General features: G+C 42.8%; 1 non-coding gene across 1 annotated transcript; it reads left to right on the top strand.

Moving 5' to 3' along the window:
• Positions 1 to 591: 591 nt before the first annotated feature.
• On the top strand, positions 592 to 698 carry LOC115844984 (U6 spliceosomal RNA). Its single transcript, XR_004036282.1, has one exon. It is a non-coding gene; the product is annotated as a U6 spliceosomal RNA (small nuclear RNA).
• Positions 699 to 14,623: the final 13,925 nt, after the last annotated feature.

Genomic DNA, 14,623 nt, shown 5'->3' on the forward strand with positions numbered 1-14,623 from the left:
CTTCCAGCCCAGGCAGAACACTGTAGATTCAGATGGGAAACGAATTGTAAAAACAGATGTTCTGGAAGTCAAATATCTGGTTTCATGCAAATATTGTCAGAAATAGACAATGAGAGAACAACAGAGGAAGTGCAATTGACACATAAACCTTGTTTCTAAAACAAATTTCCAAGCCACCCACAGGCCTGAAATGAGCCTTCAGGAGCGTGAATCAGAGGCAGCCTGAGATGTAAGCAAAATACTCAACTGCTGAAATTACACTTGTTTTAGGGATACCAGGAAGTTCTCCCTACTCTCAAATAGCAAGACTATCCTAGGGCCACAGTACTAGAAATTTTACAATTAGAAATTCACTCCTTTGGATTTAGTATCTCTAGTCCACTTTTAAAAGATGGGGGAGGGAGCTGTCATTCTTGAGCAAGATAAAACACTAAACTGAAATCATACAACGTGTTAGATAATGGTAATAATAATGTTTTATGTTGATAACAGCGTGTTATAGCTTCCAAATTCCCTGGCAAGTAGGTAGAATAAGCACTCTTTAACCAAAATTTTACAGATAAGGAAACTGAAGTTCAAAGAGGCAATATGCTGCTCACTTTGGCAGCACATATACTAAAATTGGAACGATACAGAGAAGATTAGCATGGCCCCTGTGCAAGGATGACACGCAAATTTGTGAAGCGTTCCATTTTTTTTTTTTTCAAATTTGACAACACTATCAGCTCTACTTTAGAAATTTCCAGTGATCAGGTAAGGAAAAAAAAAAGGATAAACAGAGGCAATATGACTTGCTCAAAGACATGAAACAAGAATTGCAGAGAGAGAGAGAGAGCTGAAGCAGGTCACCTGACTCCTAGCCCAGTGCTTTGCAGAGGTGGCAGCAATGGCAGAGTCAAAGGGGGCGTGAGGGTAGGGAGTGGGTCTTCAAACCACCAAATAATTTCCACCAACACTTCTTTGATCTACATAAAGGTTTTCCTAATTGTTGATGAAGTTCATTGCACGCTGCCACATCAAGACACACACACGCCCACCTCCAGCCCTACCGAGAAGATTACATCTGCAAAGCCCCTTCTCTGTAGAGGCCGGGGCAACTGAGGGGCCAGGTCTGCAGGGCACAGTGGGGAGAAGGGCCCAGCAAGGGAAAGGAGACGGAGAAGATGCGAGGCGTGTGCCAAGCAGATGTCTGTCCCCAGGATTTGAACAGTTACCGTGTTTCCTCTGTGCCAGGTTTATTTCCCTTGTGTGAATGCTCATGATTGCCCTGTACATAAAAATTGTTTAATTCCCATATTAAAAGGAAGAAGCGAGACTCAGAATTGACTTGCCCAAGACTGCACAATGTGTGAGCAACATTTGAACCCAAGCCTTGGGCTTTCCATACCAGGCCTCAGAGAAATCTTTTTTGTCCCAAGAAACCAAGAGGATGCTCTATCCCACATTATCAGCACAAGTCAAGTCTATTATAAACATTGTAAGAGAAAGATGGAAGGAAAAAGATCGGATGAACAGGTTAAACGTGGATCCACACTTGATTCATTTCTTCAAAGACACAACAGCCACTGAAGCCCCTTGGTCACATCTCAGCATTCACCATCTCTGTAGTTGGAAACATGGAGTTTCCTCCATCCACTGGGACCATGGAACATGCAAGTGAATCAAGAAGATACATGCAGAATGCATGCCCACCCTTTCTTGCCATTTGCATATAGTATTTCAATGCCCCACGAGCACAGAAATCCAGTGGACCCAAGATGCTTGGGAGTTTAGCAAGACTCAAAGTGAATATGCGGTAAACACATTATACCTAAGACAGAGTAAGCAAGAGCACTGACAGCCCTGAGAGGTCACACTTTCCATTTGAAACAGGACTTACTTTGAACAAAGAAAAAGGGTGGTTGTGTTCCAAGAAACACTACCAACCAAGGGACCTTATCACAGCCTTTCTCACTCATGTGTCAGCCAGCCACTCACACCAAACACCAGTCAGTTTTATCCCCTTAACTGCACATACAAATATCAAGCTCTCTGAGTGGCCCTGCTGAATCCTCACTCTTTGACTTCAGTTAATGGGAGAAGCACTCAACACAGAATTCTCCAAAGAACTCATCCTCAGAAACGCTCCTCAAGAATCCCACTCTCAAAGGAAAATGAAGTTTACACACAAACCTTTATGGCAAATACTTAACAACAAAATCTGGAAACAATCCGAATATCTTCAGTGACTAAATGGAAAAACAAACTGTATTACTTCCTTACCACGGAATACTACTCAGCAGTGAAAAGGAATGAACTGCTGATACAGATCACACAGATGGTCTCAGATGTATCATGCCAAGTGAAAGAAGCCACACTCAAAAAAAAAAAAAGGTATGGAAATCTTCTAAGATGGGCTCCATCTGCAAAAACAGAGGTTCAGAGAGACTAAGCACTCTCTAAAAAGAGGTCAGGGCTCAGCCTTCAAGGAGCCCAGCTGCAGAGCTAACAGCTGGCAAGAAAAGACAATATGCAAAAATCAGGGGAAGATTCAGGTAAAACAAGGCTTTACCTCTTCCACCCTGAGCAATCCCAGAGCAGAATCAGGTGAGTAAATCAGGCAGCAGTTCGCAACAGCTGTGCAAGACAGGTCTCTGCAACTGTTCACTCAACTATACTGATCCAGCTGACAAGCCCAGAACTAGAATTATACCTTGACCATAAACTGTAACTTATCACGGTCAGTAACTAACACCAAGAAAATCTGGGGGGCTAATAGATTTCATTTTCTATCTCAGGGTGACTGTAGCTATTTTTATTTGGGGTAATTTGAATTCAAAGGCAGCCACAGAAAACAATGGAAGAAAAAGAGACCCTAATTACAATTCATTTTCTAAAATGTATCGGAAATTATGAGAAGTAATTCAAGCATTTTGGCTAAAGTAAGGCTAAGCCAGACCTTGGATGCAGCCCCAGGTCCAATATACCTGCTGTCCTTAATCTGTTTTTTAAAAATCTCCTTTAAGGGCTTCCCTGGGGGCTCAGTGATTAAGAATCCGCCTGCCAGTGCAGGGGACACGGGTTTGAGCCCTGGTCCAGGACAATCCCACGAGCAACTAAGCCCGTGCGCCACAACTACTGAGCCTGCCCTCTAGAGCCCGCGAGCCACAACTACTGAAACCCGCACGCCTAGAGCCCGTGCTCTGCCACAAGAGAAGCCACCGCAATGAGAAGCCCACGCACCTCAACGAAGAGTAGTCCCCCCTCGCCACAACTAGAGAAAGCCCGTGCACAGCAGCAAAAGACCCAACTCAGGCCCCCCCCCCAAAACAATTTCCTTTAAGAAGGAAACTTTGTTCTTGGCATCATTAGAGGGTGCTAGTCCCTTGACCTGGCCTCAGCCCAGCACTTTCCAAGCACTGGGCCATCAAATGGAAATTGGCACTAATCGTGTTCTTTTTTTGAGCTGCAACTATAGTCAATCCAGGATCGTTTATACTAGCATCTTCTGTGTGTTGGTGCTGAGCTGGATGCAATGGCGGATGCAAGCCCTCAGGAACCGTATGTACTTATTGCCTCATGCATGGAACAGCTTTCTTCAAAGAGAAAATGAAGAAAGATAATATAAACCCAAGTGCTAAAATTTCACACAAAGGTAAGAATACTGAGTTTAAGACCAATGATTCTCAAGCTTTATTGCACCTCAGAATCACATAGGGTGCTGGTTAAAAATTCAACCTCTTGAGCCCCACTTATAGAAGTTCTGTATCTGTTAAGTCTGAGTGGACCTCAAAAATCTGCTTTTTGTTTTAAGTTTTTTTTTGATGTGGACCATTTCTAAAGTCTTTATTGAATATTGCTTCTGTTTTATGTTTTGGGTTTTTGGCCACGAGGCGTGTGGGATCTCAGCTCCCCAACCAGGGATTGAACCCATACCCCCTGCATTGGAAGGCGAAGTCTTAACCACTGGACCGCCAGGGAAGTCCCAAGAATCTGTTTTTTTTGTTTGTTTGTTTTGGTTTTTTTTTTTTTTTTTGCGGTACGCGGACCTCTCACTGTTGTGGCCTCTCCCGTTGCGGAGCACAGGCTCCGGATGCGCAGGCTCAGCGGCCGTCGCTCACGGGCCCAGCCGCTCCGCGGCATGCGGGATCTTCCCGGACCGGGGCACGAACCCGTGTCCCCTGCATCGTCAGGCGGACTCTCAACCACTGCGCCACCAGGGAAGCCCAAGAATCTGTATTTTTAACAAGCCTCCCATAGCTCCAGTAATTCTAATGCTAATGGTCCCAGACCACACGTTGTGGCCCTCAGCTAACTACTGCTTCTACAAGTGAGAGGACCACTGCCAAGAATGATCAGGAAAGGTCATGCAAAGAGGCCAAGCATCATTAGGGTAAGTTAGAAGTGTTTCTCTTACGAAACCAAATAAAGCAAAACAGAGGACCTGACAAAGGAAATCAAGCAAACAACCCCTCCTTTCTCACTTACACCCATTTCAAACATTCGAATCTCTGGTCTCATCGCTTTGATGAAGATGTCCTGTGATATGGGAAAGGTCAGTCTCTGGGCCTGTAGCTAAGAAAATATTTGCATGAGGAACATAATGGTCAAGAGAGAGGCCAAGTAGGAGCCCCGAAGGGCAGGTCTGCGGTTAGCAGATGCCACTGTCGGTTTGCTGCTGAGCGGAGCTCCCCTTGGGTTTGGGCTTTGAATGAGGGAAGTCCCCAGGAGGCCCGGGTAATTGTGGGAACCGCTGTGGAAGTTCTCCACAGGCTCTGGGAGAGGCAAAGAAGGTTAGACGGGTGCCGAAATGGCTCCCAAGGATGCCAGCAGCCGTCTTCTAAACGTTGAGGAACTCAGTGGATCTCACTCCGCCCTCTCTCTTGCCTTGAGGTCTCCCTGGCAACTCACCCATGAGTATTGGCAGGAAAATGGTTACCCTATAGAAGTTGCCCTAGCAGATCTCCACACAAAGGGGAGAAAGGAGGAATCAAGGCAAAAATTCCGGTGATAGTTGAAACTAAAAGAAGAGGGGGCAACCTGGTAGTTTCTGTCCAGGCAAAGAAAATCTGAGCACATACGGTTTCACTTATGCATATTCGCTGGTATTTTGGTTTCAGGCTACGTGAATTGCCAATCAAAATGAGTAACAGTGATATGAATAAAATGCTTAAACCAATGTCTGTCATGAGGTGAGCCCCCATGAATCAGTGGGTCTCCACCTGGGATGCACATGGGAATTCTCTGGGAGCTTTAAAAGCATTGATGCCTGGATCCCACCTTGAGAGTATGATTTAATCACCCTGGGGTGTAGCTGGGTATCATGAAAAATGTTATTATCTCATTCAGCTCATACAACCCTGCAAGTTAAGTATCCTAAGCTCCGTTTACAGGGGAGATACTAATATCTTAGGTTAAGAGATTCATCCAAAATTATTCATTTACCATGTGAGTAACATATTATAAAGATGACTCAAACCTGAGTTTGTTCTCTGTATCTACGATTCTGTTTCTGTTTTGCTATGTTTGCTGATTTATTTTGTTTTTTAGATTCCACATATAAGTAAAATCATAAGGTATTTGGTTTCCTCTGACTTCTTTCACTTAGGTCTCTTAAACTGTCCTTATTTTTTTAAATTTTTCCTTTTTTTCTGTTCAGCTAAGTAATTTCCATTAATAGTCTTCCAGTTTGCTGATCCATTCCCCTGTATCATCTACCCTACTCTTGCTTCCTTCTAGTGTATTTTTTATTTCAGTTATTATATTATTCAGCTCTGTTTTGTTTCTCTTTATATTTTCTAACTTTTTGTTAAACTTCTGGTTATCTGTTCTTCTCCTGTGCTCATTGAGCATCTTTATGATGATTACCTTGAACTTTCATCATGTATATTGCTTAGCTCCTTTTCATTTAATTCTTTTTCTGGGAGTTTGTCTTGTTTCTTTGTTTGGAACATATTCCTCTGTCAACTCATTTTGCCTAATTCTCTACGTTTATGTCTATAATTAGGTAGGTCAGTTACATTTCCCGATCTTGGAGAAGTGTAGGATACATCTTATTAGGGCCCAGCAGCACACTCCCCTCTGGTCACCAGATCTATATGATCTAGGGGGTGCCCCCTATGTGGGCTGAGTGTGCCCTTCTGTTGTGGCATGGCCAACTACTGTAGGTGTGCTGGTAAGCCTCATGTGGAGGCTGCAGGCCACTGGTAGGTGGGGTCAGGTCCTGACATGGCTGGCTGCCCGGCCTGGAGGGCTCTTGGGACTATCTAGCTGGTGGGCAGGTAAGCCTCAGCACTAACAGGCTAGAGAGAGGACTCCAGTGCATTTTCCAGCACCAGTGCCCTCACGGTAGAATGAGCTCCCCAAATGGCTGCAGCCAGCATCTATGTCCCAGGGAGAGTCCCAGTTTCCTTCTGCCTCTCTAGGAGGCTCTCCAAGATCAGCAACTGTGTCTGACCCAGGCTCCTTCCGAATTAGTGCCTCTTCACTGTGTCTCGGAGCATGTGTAGTTTTGCATGCACCCTTTAAAAGTGGATCTCTGTTTCCGGCAGCCCTCTGGCTTTCCCATGCACAAGCCCCACTGGCCTTCAAAGCCAGACTTTGGAGGCTCATCTTCCCAGTGCAGGACCCCGGGTGAGGAGCCCAATGTGGGACTGAGACCCCCTCATTCCTTGGGGAGAACATCTGCAATTGTGATTATCCTCAGGTGTGTGGATTGCCCAGTTAGTTGCCCCGTAAACAGTTGTAATTTTGATGTGCCGGTGGGAGGAGGTGAGCTCAGGGTCTTCCTACTCTGCCATCTTGGCCACTCCCCCTGGATTCTTATACATCCCCAGGGAGCATCAGGAACTGAAATAATTAATAAGTGTCAACTCTGCCAGCTCGGATGAGGAGGAGATTTCAGTGGAAGAGTTGCTTTAGAGAAAAAAGTCTTAAATGCCACAGTTTTCAGACATCTCACTTCACAGTCTGTGATATGTACTGGCTATGTAGGTATTGAAGACCTAGAGATGAGAATGTTGGGCTTAAAATCAATTTTCACATTGTACAGAGATAGGTTGCAGCAATTTTTTTCTCAAACATTTACTAGCCTTGTTCATGGACAATATTCTGGTATGAACGTGTACTTAACATAATTAACCTAATGTAGACACCTAGGGAGTGATAGCAAATGATGTGTGATCCATCCAGTATGGATAACTCCCATGAACAATACCCAAAGGGTTTCCTTTGGAGCTTTATAAGAAGAAATAAGGTTTTGTTGTAAATAACTGTGCCCACACAGCCAGAGGCACCATATGCCTCTGGTGATGCCTTCGAAAGTCCTCTGTTCTATACTACTGTGTCTATCAATCACCCTCCTCCTTGGGCAAGCATTAAGGTATCTTCTGTGCTCAGCTGTCTGAAAGCCTCTTCCACATTATTCCAATGTCATTCCCTCTGGAAGTTTTTTCCTGTCCTCTCAATCCTTCTACTCCAGCCTCTGGCCTAGCTGCAGCCCCTTGGATGAAAAGACACTTCCTGCTTTCCTAGGTATATTAGGATTCTTTTGGCCACAAGTAACATGAATTTAATTTGATTAAGTAAAAAAGGGGTTTGGGGGCTTCAAGGAATCCAGTGAGAGAGTAAACTAGAAGAAGGAGGACAGAGATACAGTCTAAAGGATGTCTAAAGACTCAGACATCCTCATGACATCTCTCCATTCTGCTTCTCTCTGCATGTGTCAACCTTTTCTCTTTCCCTCCGACCAGTTTTCTGCCTGTGATGCAATACATGGCAGCCAACGGCACCCAGACTTTTCACCAAATAGTTTCACCTACAAGAGATACAGTTTTATTAATTTTCTGGCCTTAGCATGAAAGAACTTGCTGGCCCAACTTGGGTCATGTGTCTGCCACTGGTTCAATAAACTGTGCACAAAAGGATCCAGCCAGCTAATAAGATGACTCCTCCTGTGGGGGGCTGGGGGCTGAGAGGAGCAGTAATCAGAAGAAGTAGGTGCCAGGAGTATTGGGCACATAAAACAATAATTGTCCCCTACATAAGGGCTATGTAATAACAGCATTTGGGATACATGTTAAGTAAATAGTAATTCACGCAGTACCCACAGCTGAAATACCCACACCCACACACACACACACACACACACACACACAAAATGAAAGCAGCAAATTTCATCAATTAACTAAGTCTTTTGGTCACTTCCTTAAGACACCAACATCACTCAGGAATCTTCCCGGAAGACACGGGTGTCAGTGTCCATTTCTGCCATGTTAAGGAAGCTGTAACTGTTACAGCAGGCAGGTAGCTAGATATGACCAAAGAAAGGGGGGCACAGGCCAGGGGGCAGGAAATCATGCATCTTGTAAACAGCGGGGGTCCATGGTCAGACAAGGAAAAGTAGGAACCTCCAGACTGACAGGAAACCTCACATTTTGGGTGATGTGTGTCCTGGAGGCACACAAAGAAATGTGGGGGAAGACGGGAATTACAATGAAATTAGCCTGGCAGATAGGAAGTATCTATCGGGCACCGATGCCATGACGTTTCCAATAAAAGCTAAATAAGGACAAAAATCCCTTCTCCCCTTGGGAAGGTGGAGCTGGGGTGAAAATCAGGGAATACAACCCCCAAAACCCTCCTCCCCAATGAATATTCTGCCCCTTCATTGGTATGCCCCCCATAACCAGCTTGCCAAAGAAACCCAGGCAGCTACTCACCTGTCTGCCCACTCTCCCTCTGAGAGTGTATTCTTGCTTAAATACATCCTCACCTTACTCTCTTCACCTCCCTGTCTCGTCTCTGAATTCTTTCTGCAATGAGACAAGAACCTCAAATTCACTGAGATCATAATGGCTAACGCCAGGGGTCGCTTCAGCTCTAGTCTTCTATGTCCTTCAGGAAGTCTCCCCTGTGGAGAATTAGGCCAGACTCAGGTTACAATTTTAATTCCAAAATGGACACCCTCCTGCATCCTGCATGTGGAAACTTTAATAGAGGTGTGGGGCATTTCCAAGGTCTTCCTCCATCAGGGATTCACCTAATGGGGGGGGAACAAACCTCTTCTAATTAAATGGCTCTTCAGGAAATTCATTTACATATGATCTGACTTTGTTAATAAAAACAGATTAAATTCTGTCTCTTCTAGGGCTGCAGTGCTTCACTGCGATCACAGCACCAGAGGAAGCGAGAGGAAATGAAATGTGATTCCAGCTCTCTACTGATGTGATGTCAATTCCAAGAAGAGAGAAGGGAGGACTCTCAAGACAAAGATGGCAAAGGGGGTGGGCAGAAGTTCAAAGGTCGGGGATGGCACGTTCAAGTCCAGCTTTCTCAATGTCACAAAGTGGACAGCAGCTGACCATCGCTCACCAGCTAATTCCTTGGTAATCTTCCTATTCTCATTTATACCAGTTTCCTTGATGTGGAGATTACAGTAGGTAACTCTGGTTTTGTTCCAGAATTTCCTTTTCAAAATGATTAAAAAAAAAAAAAAAAGCACCAGAATAACCGGAGCCATTTGAGCTGAACCCCAAATTCAAAAGTTCAAGTTCAAACTTGGGCAGTGGGTGGTCCTCTAGGAGTTTGAATGGTCTAGCCTTCACAACACCAGAGAACATTTGGCCAGATCCAGTGTGGTGCGTGCTTTATAGACACAAGTTTCCTTTTCTTCTCTCAACAGCCCAAGGTGTTAACAAGGTGGGTTATTATTACAATGATCATCAGAGCAGTACATTGCCCCTAGAGTCAGACCTCCTGGTTTCACATCCTAGCTCCCCTGCTTTCCAGCAAGTTAGTGAGCTGGAAACATTAGCCAAGTTAGTGAGCATCTTTGTGCCTTGGTTTTCCCATTGATAAAATGAGGATGGACAGAACAGCACTTACCTCAAGTGTTGTTGGGAGAATTATTAAGTGAATAAATGTAAAGAGCTTGTAGCATGTCTGACACTCAGTAAAGTGCCCCATAAATGGGAACCATTGTTAGTAGCTCCACATTATATATCAGGCACAAGAAGGCTAAGAGATTTGCCCAAGGTCACTCAGTCAGTAAATAGCCAACGGGATTCAAATTAACCCACATCACACAGCCCCTGTGTACATTTGCCGCCTTTAACAAAAACTGACATTGCACAAAAGCTACATTTGTTTTTACTGTTGCTGTCGATCGTTAAGTACAAACTCAGAAATCGATTTGGTTTCGCGGGTGTTCCAATATTTTATTTGCATGCCAATTTTTTTGTTCATTAATGATTATCATGGCTGGGGATGTTTTCCAAGTGACCTGGAACTGATGTTCAAGTCTGAACTATGGAGAAATGTTTCTGTAAGAAAGTAGATATTGGGCGTAGATATCTGCTATCTTTATAGATTACAAAAGAGCAACTTTTCCAACGTTCAGTTTATGTATGAGAGGATAAATTCAGAAGAGCTTTGAGAATCCATTAAAAGGAAAAACAAAACAAAACAGATGCTCAACTCAGAGAAAAACAGGTAAAATAAATGTTCTGTCGAGCAAGTGATTGATGTCAGCACAAAGCGTGAGGCAGCAAAACAAAGCGAGGTTACTGCTTCCTCCAGCTCAGCTCCAAAGGAAAATAAAGGGAAATTGATACAGCCAAAGGAGGAAAGCTATAGGACAGGGTCAGTCCTGGTTTCGCTGAATCTTAAATGAAGCAAATAAACAACTATCACCAAATTATATTTCCCTCCCAGGGAATTTTTCCCTTATGTCTCTATTTCCTGGGAAGTGAAACAAGAAATAAGAATCTGAAATGCCCTCTAGGGGACATCTCTGTTTCATTTTTTTTAAAAACCCACAGAAGGCATCTGCTTAAAATTGCTCTAACGCAATACTTCTGGACTAAAATCTGGGTTGCAGGGTTCTATGGCTTCAGCTCACCTTCCAAAGCTGTCTGCATCTATGTGACTAACTGGTCATTGATCTCTCCATTGCATCACACTTGTCTCATGTCTCATTAAGCAGCTCCTGCCACCGCTGACTCAGAGTGCAAATCAGCACAGCAGGGCAGGGCTCCATGATAAATGCCACCTGGGTCTAGATTACACTTATTCTGAACTTAGTGGGCCTTAAATCAGAATTCAGGGCTCACCTTTCCCCCAAAGCATTGCCTTATTAACCTCGTCTCATCCCCAATCCATATCGTACATTAAGATCCGTACTTTCTTCCTCATCCTTCCATCCCATACACATCGAGGATGACAGTAAAACTGAGGTGAACAGTTCCACGAGCGGGCAGATATGGTCACGTCTCTTGTTTTTACAATTAATAATTTAATCCTCCACCTGTATTATTAGTAGGAAATGTGGTGTGTGCGTCTTCCTCCTTTAAGATGTTCCCTCTTGGAATTTACGTAGTCCAAAAGTGATCTTTCCAGTCTGTATCTAAAGGGAGATAGTTGGACCTGAGTCACCACTGGTGTAGCTTCTTCTTGCCATGGGGTGTCACTGTTGGAAAAAAGACCCATGCAGTGCAGTGCTTGCCCATTGGTGCTAAGATTCCTTGCTGCGGTAGACGTTCTCACACAGGCTGCTATGGTTCTTTGAGGGAAGAGAAATCCCTCCTTCGCTGCTAAACCTGCTCAAGGTTCCCATGCTTCGACTCCAAGGTTGCAGCTCTTACTGTTCAGTTCTGTCAATACCCACACAGAGAATCAACCAGCCCAAAGTGAGGTCGGGACTAAGCCCAGATTATTGTCCCACACCCACTGCAGTTCCCTGGAGAAAGTCATGAATACAGGAAGGGATAAAGCATTAGGGCCAAATGATACAGTCTACCACAGCATGAGAAAAAACTATCACACATCGTCACGTGTGACCATGTAGAAAAGGGAACTCTAGATATCCACATGGGAATCCTTGTGTTTAATCAATCCAGCCCTGTGTATTAATATGAATTTGCATGAGACTTTAAATATTACAAATAAGACATTCATAACATTTTCTATTTTTCAATTTTTATATTCTACTTATTTCTAAAAATGATTTGAAACCATCCACAGGGGGCGGGGGGAATCCCAAACACAATAAAAAATTAAAACAAGAACCAAGTAACAGTGCCAAGGAAGGGAATAATTGCTTGAAAAATCCTAGGCTAAGGAAGGTCCTACAACTGAGCTCCCAATTAGCTTTGAGCTGCCTGGCAGCCAAGGCAAAGAGAGAAATCCAATGGCTTATGTATTTACCATTGTCTCATAAAAGGACAAATGCCATTTCATCATGACAGACAAATATCTTCCTACCTCTAAGAATTGAGAATATGAATGTGGTAATGATAATTTGGTCCATAAAAATAAAAAGCTGAAACATTTTAAAGGTAGATAGACCATGAGGATTTAGACAGTGTGACCATATAATTTGTTACCTAAATCAGCACACTTTTAAAAATGAAATGAGTGCTATTAATAATGTTGTTGGGGCAATTATGTTCATTAGGTCTGTTCTATGCAAACTGGGATATATGTTTGTCTTAGCTCTAGGACTTGTGATAGTACATTAATTTGGAGTTAATGCAGTTGGGTTCAGCACAATATGCTATGTCTTTAAAGAGACATTCTCAAAAATTAGGCCTAAACCCCAAAGCAAATTCTATACTCCCCATAAAAATCTGCTAGGCACTTAACTCAGAAGATAGGGAAGTTTCATTTGCTCTTAAATAGTCATCTTAAGAATATGGATAACACAACATTGTAAATCAACTATACTCTAATGAAAATTAATTTTAAAAAAAGAATATGGACATTTATCCAACATCATGACTAATTCAGATGACTTTGATAATTATCCAAAATCCTATAAATATCCCTCTCTATTTTGATTTAAAGTAGAAAATGACCAGGGCTTCCCAATGACCATTTCTTCTTAACAAAATGTGGACGAACTTTTCTCCGTGTTCAAAGTCCAACATTAGGACAACTGTCTTCAGTTTCTCAGTATAAATGACCTGCTAATACAAACATTTCTGAAAGTTACATTACTGCTCACTCTGGAAAAGTAGAGATTGCCTTAAGATTTAAGAATTACATTAAAAATCCAGGCTGATTCTTCTGCCCCATGACAGCATACAAACCTCCCTAGATAAATTAAATTGTATCTAATTAAATTATATACATTAAATACTGCAATAATAATGGATAACATTTATTGGACACTTAGTATGTTCCAGGCACAGTGCCAAATACTTTACTTACATTTTCTCATTTAATTTCACTACAATCCTAGGAGGTATTATTATCTCCATTTTACAGATGAGGACACTGGGGATCAAGGAAGTTAAGTGAGTTGCCTATTGTTATGTGGATGATAAATGGCAAGGTTAGTAGTCAAACTCAAGTCTGTCTAAATCCAGAGCTTAAACCCTGTAACACAACATTAGTTCCCAATCATCTTTCATCCCTTCTAATCCAGTGGGAAATGGCTTAGGAAACGTGTGTAATGACAAAGGCTCATAAAGGGAAAAATAAAACATCCCACTAGACCATTTTCCTCTGTCTTCTAGAGAAAAAGCCTTCCAAAGGCCAACCCAAGAGGAGATCTCAGTATCACCTCCCCTACATGGGAGCTCTTGGTGACCCTGTTCCAAGAAACAGGGACACTTTCCAAGGTCAAGCCGAAGACCTTGTGCTTAGAAATATTTACTGTTTATGAGTTGGACCAAGACACGCTTTGACAAGGTAATATGGTTAGAGAATTAAATCATAGAATACTGAAAAGGTCAAATTCTTGGGGAGAGGTTTGCTAAGATAATTGGATAATGACATTTTACCTAAAACAAAAGAAGTCTGACGATGAAAAGGTATATGTGGTAAGTTAACTGCAGAAAATGATCATCCTCTCCTCTGTTGGTTATTAAAGATTGCAGTTTGCTTTTCATTTCTGGAGCACAGGATTACAAGGTTTTAAAATCTACAGTCTCAAAAGACCACCAACCCATTTATCCTGAAAGGATGACCCCAGAGGAGGGAGGGGCTCGAACTGATTTGTTGAGAGCTCTTTGAGATCAAGTCTGGCTTGTTCATTGCTATAAGTAGTTAATCCAAACTGGCAACAAGGTTATAGATTCTGTCATACTGTTGACACAGATGCTACCAGAGCTTCTCCAGGTCCAAACTTTAAGATCGTTGTTGAGGAGAGATGAAGGAACCTGCGTGTGTACGCTCGCTTGTTCTTCGGATGGTGCCATTCTAAAGTTTATCTCTCGCCAGAATGCTGCTTGCTGGGAGCTCACGGTCACTTTAATCCTCAGAATAAGAGTGACTATTACTCTTATCCAATTTAAAGGGTTCATAATATATAGGTAGGAGGAAAATGGAATCCCCAAGACGCTATGACACGCGATGTTATTTTCCCACTTGAAAAAAAAAATGTTGATTCATTGTTGATTGTTGTTCCATAATAAGCAGACCAGTTATGTGTTTTTAAAAAAAAAAAAAGAGTGAATAATGGTGGCAAGGAAGTTGCCAGCCAATTCAGTTTTGAGCTGGTGGAGGATGAAAAGGGAGTGCTGCTGTGCCCATGTACATAATTAATTTAAAACTCATAGATCTCTACTCTCCATCGTTTCATCCTTTTTCCAGGGGAAGCAAGCGAAGGGAAAGGAATAAGTATAATTCAGCTGGTCTTCCG

This window comes from Globicephala melas, chromosome 16 (genome assembly GCF_963455315.2).
Source record: "Globicephala melas chromosome 16, mGloMel1.2, whole genome shotgun sequence".
In the NCBI taxonomy this organism is placed as follows: domain Eukaryota; kingdom Metazoa; phylum Chordata; class Mammalia; order Artiodactyla; family Delphinidae; genus Globicephala; species Globicephala melas.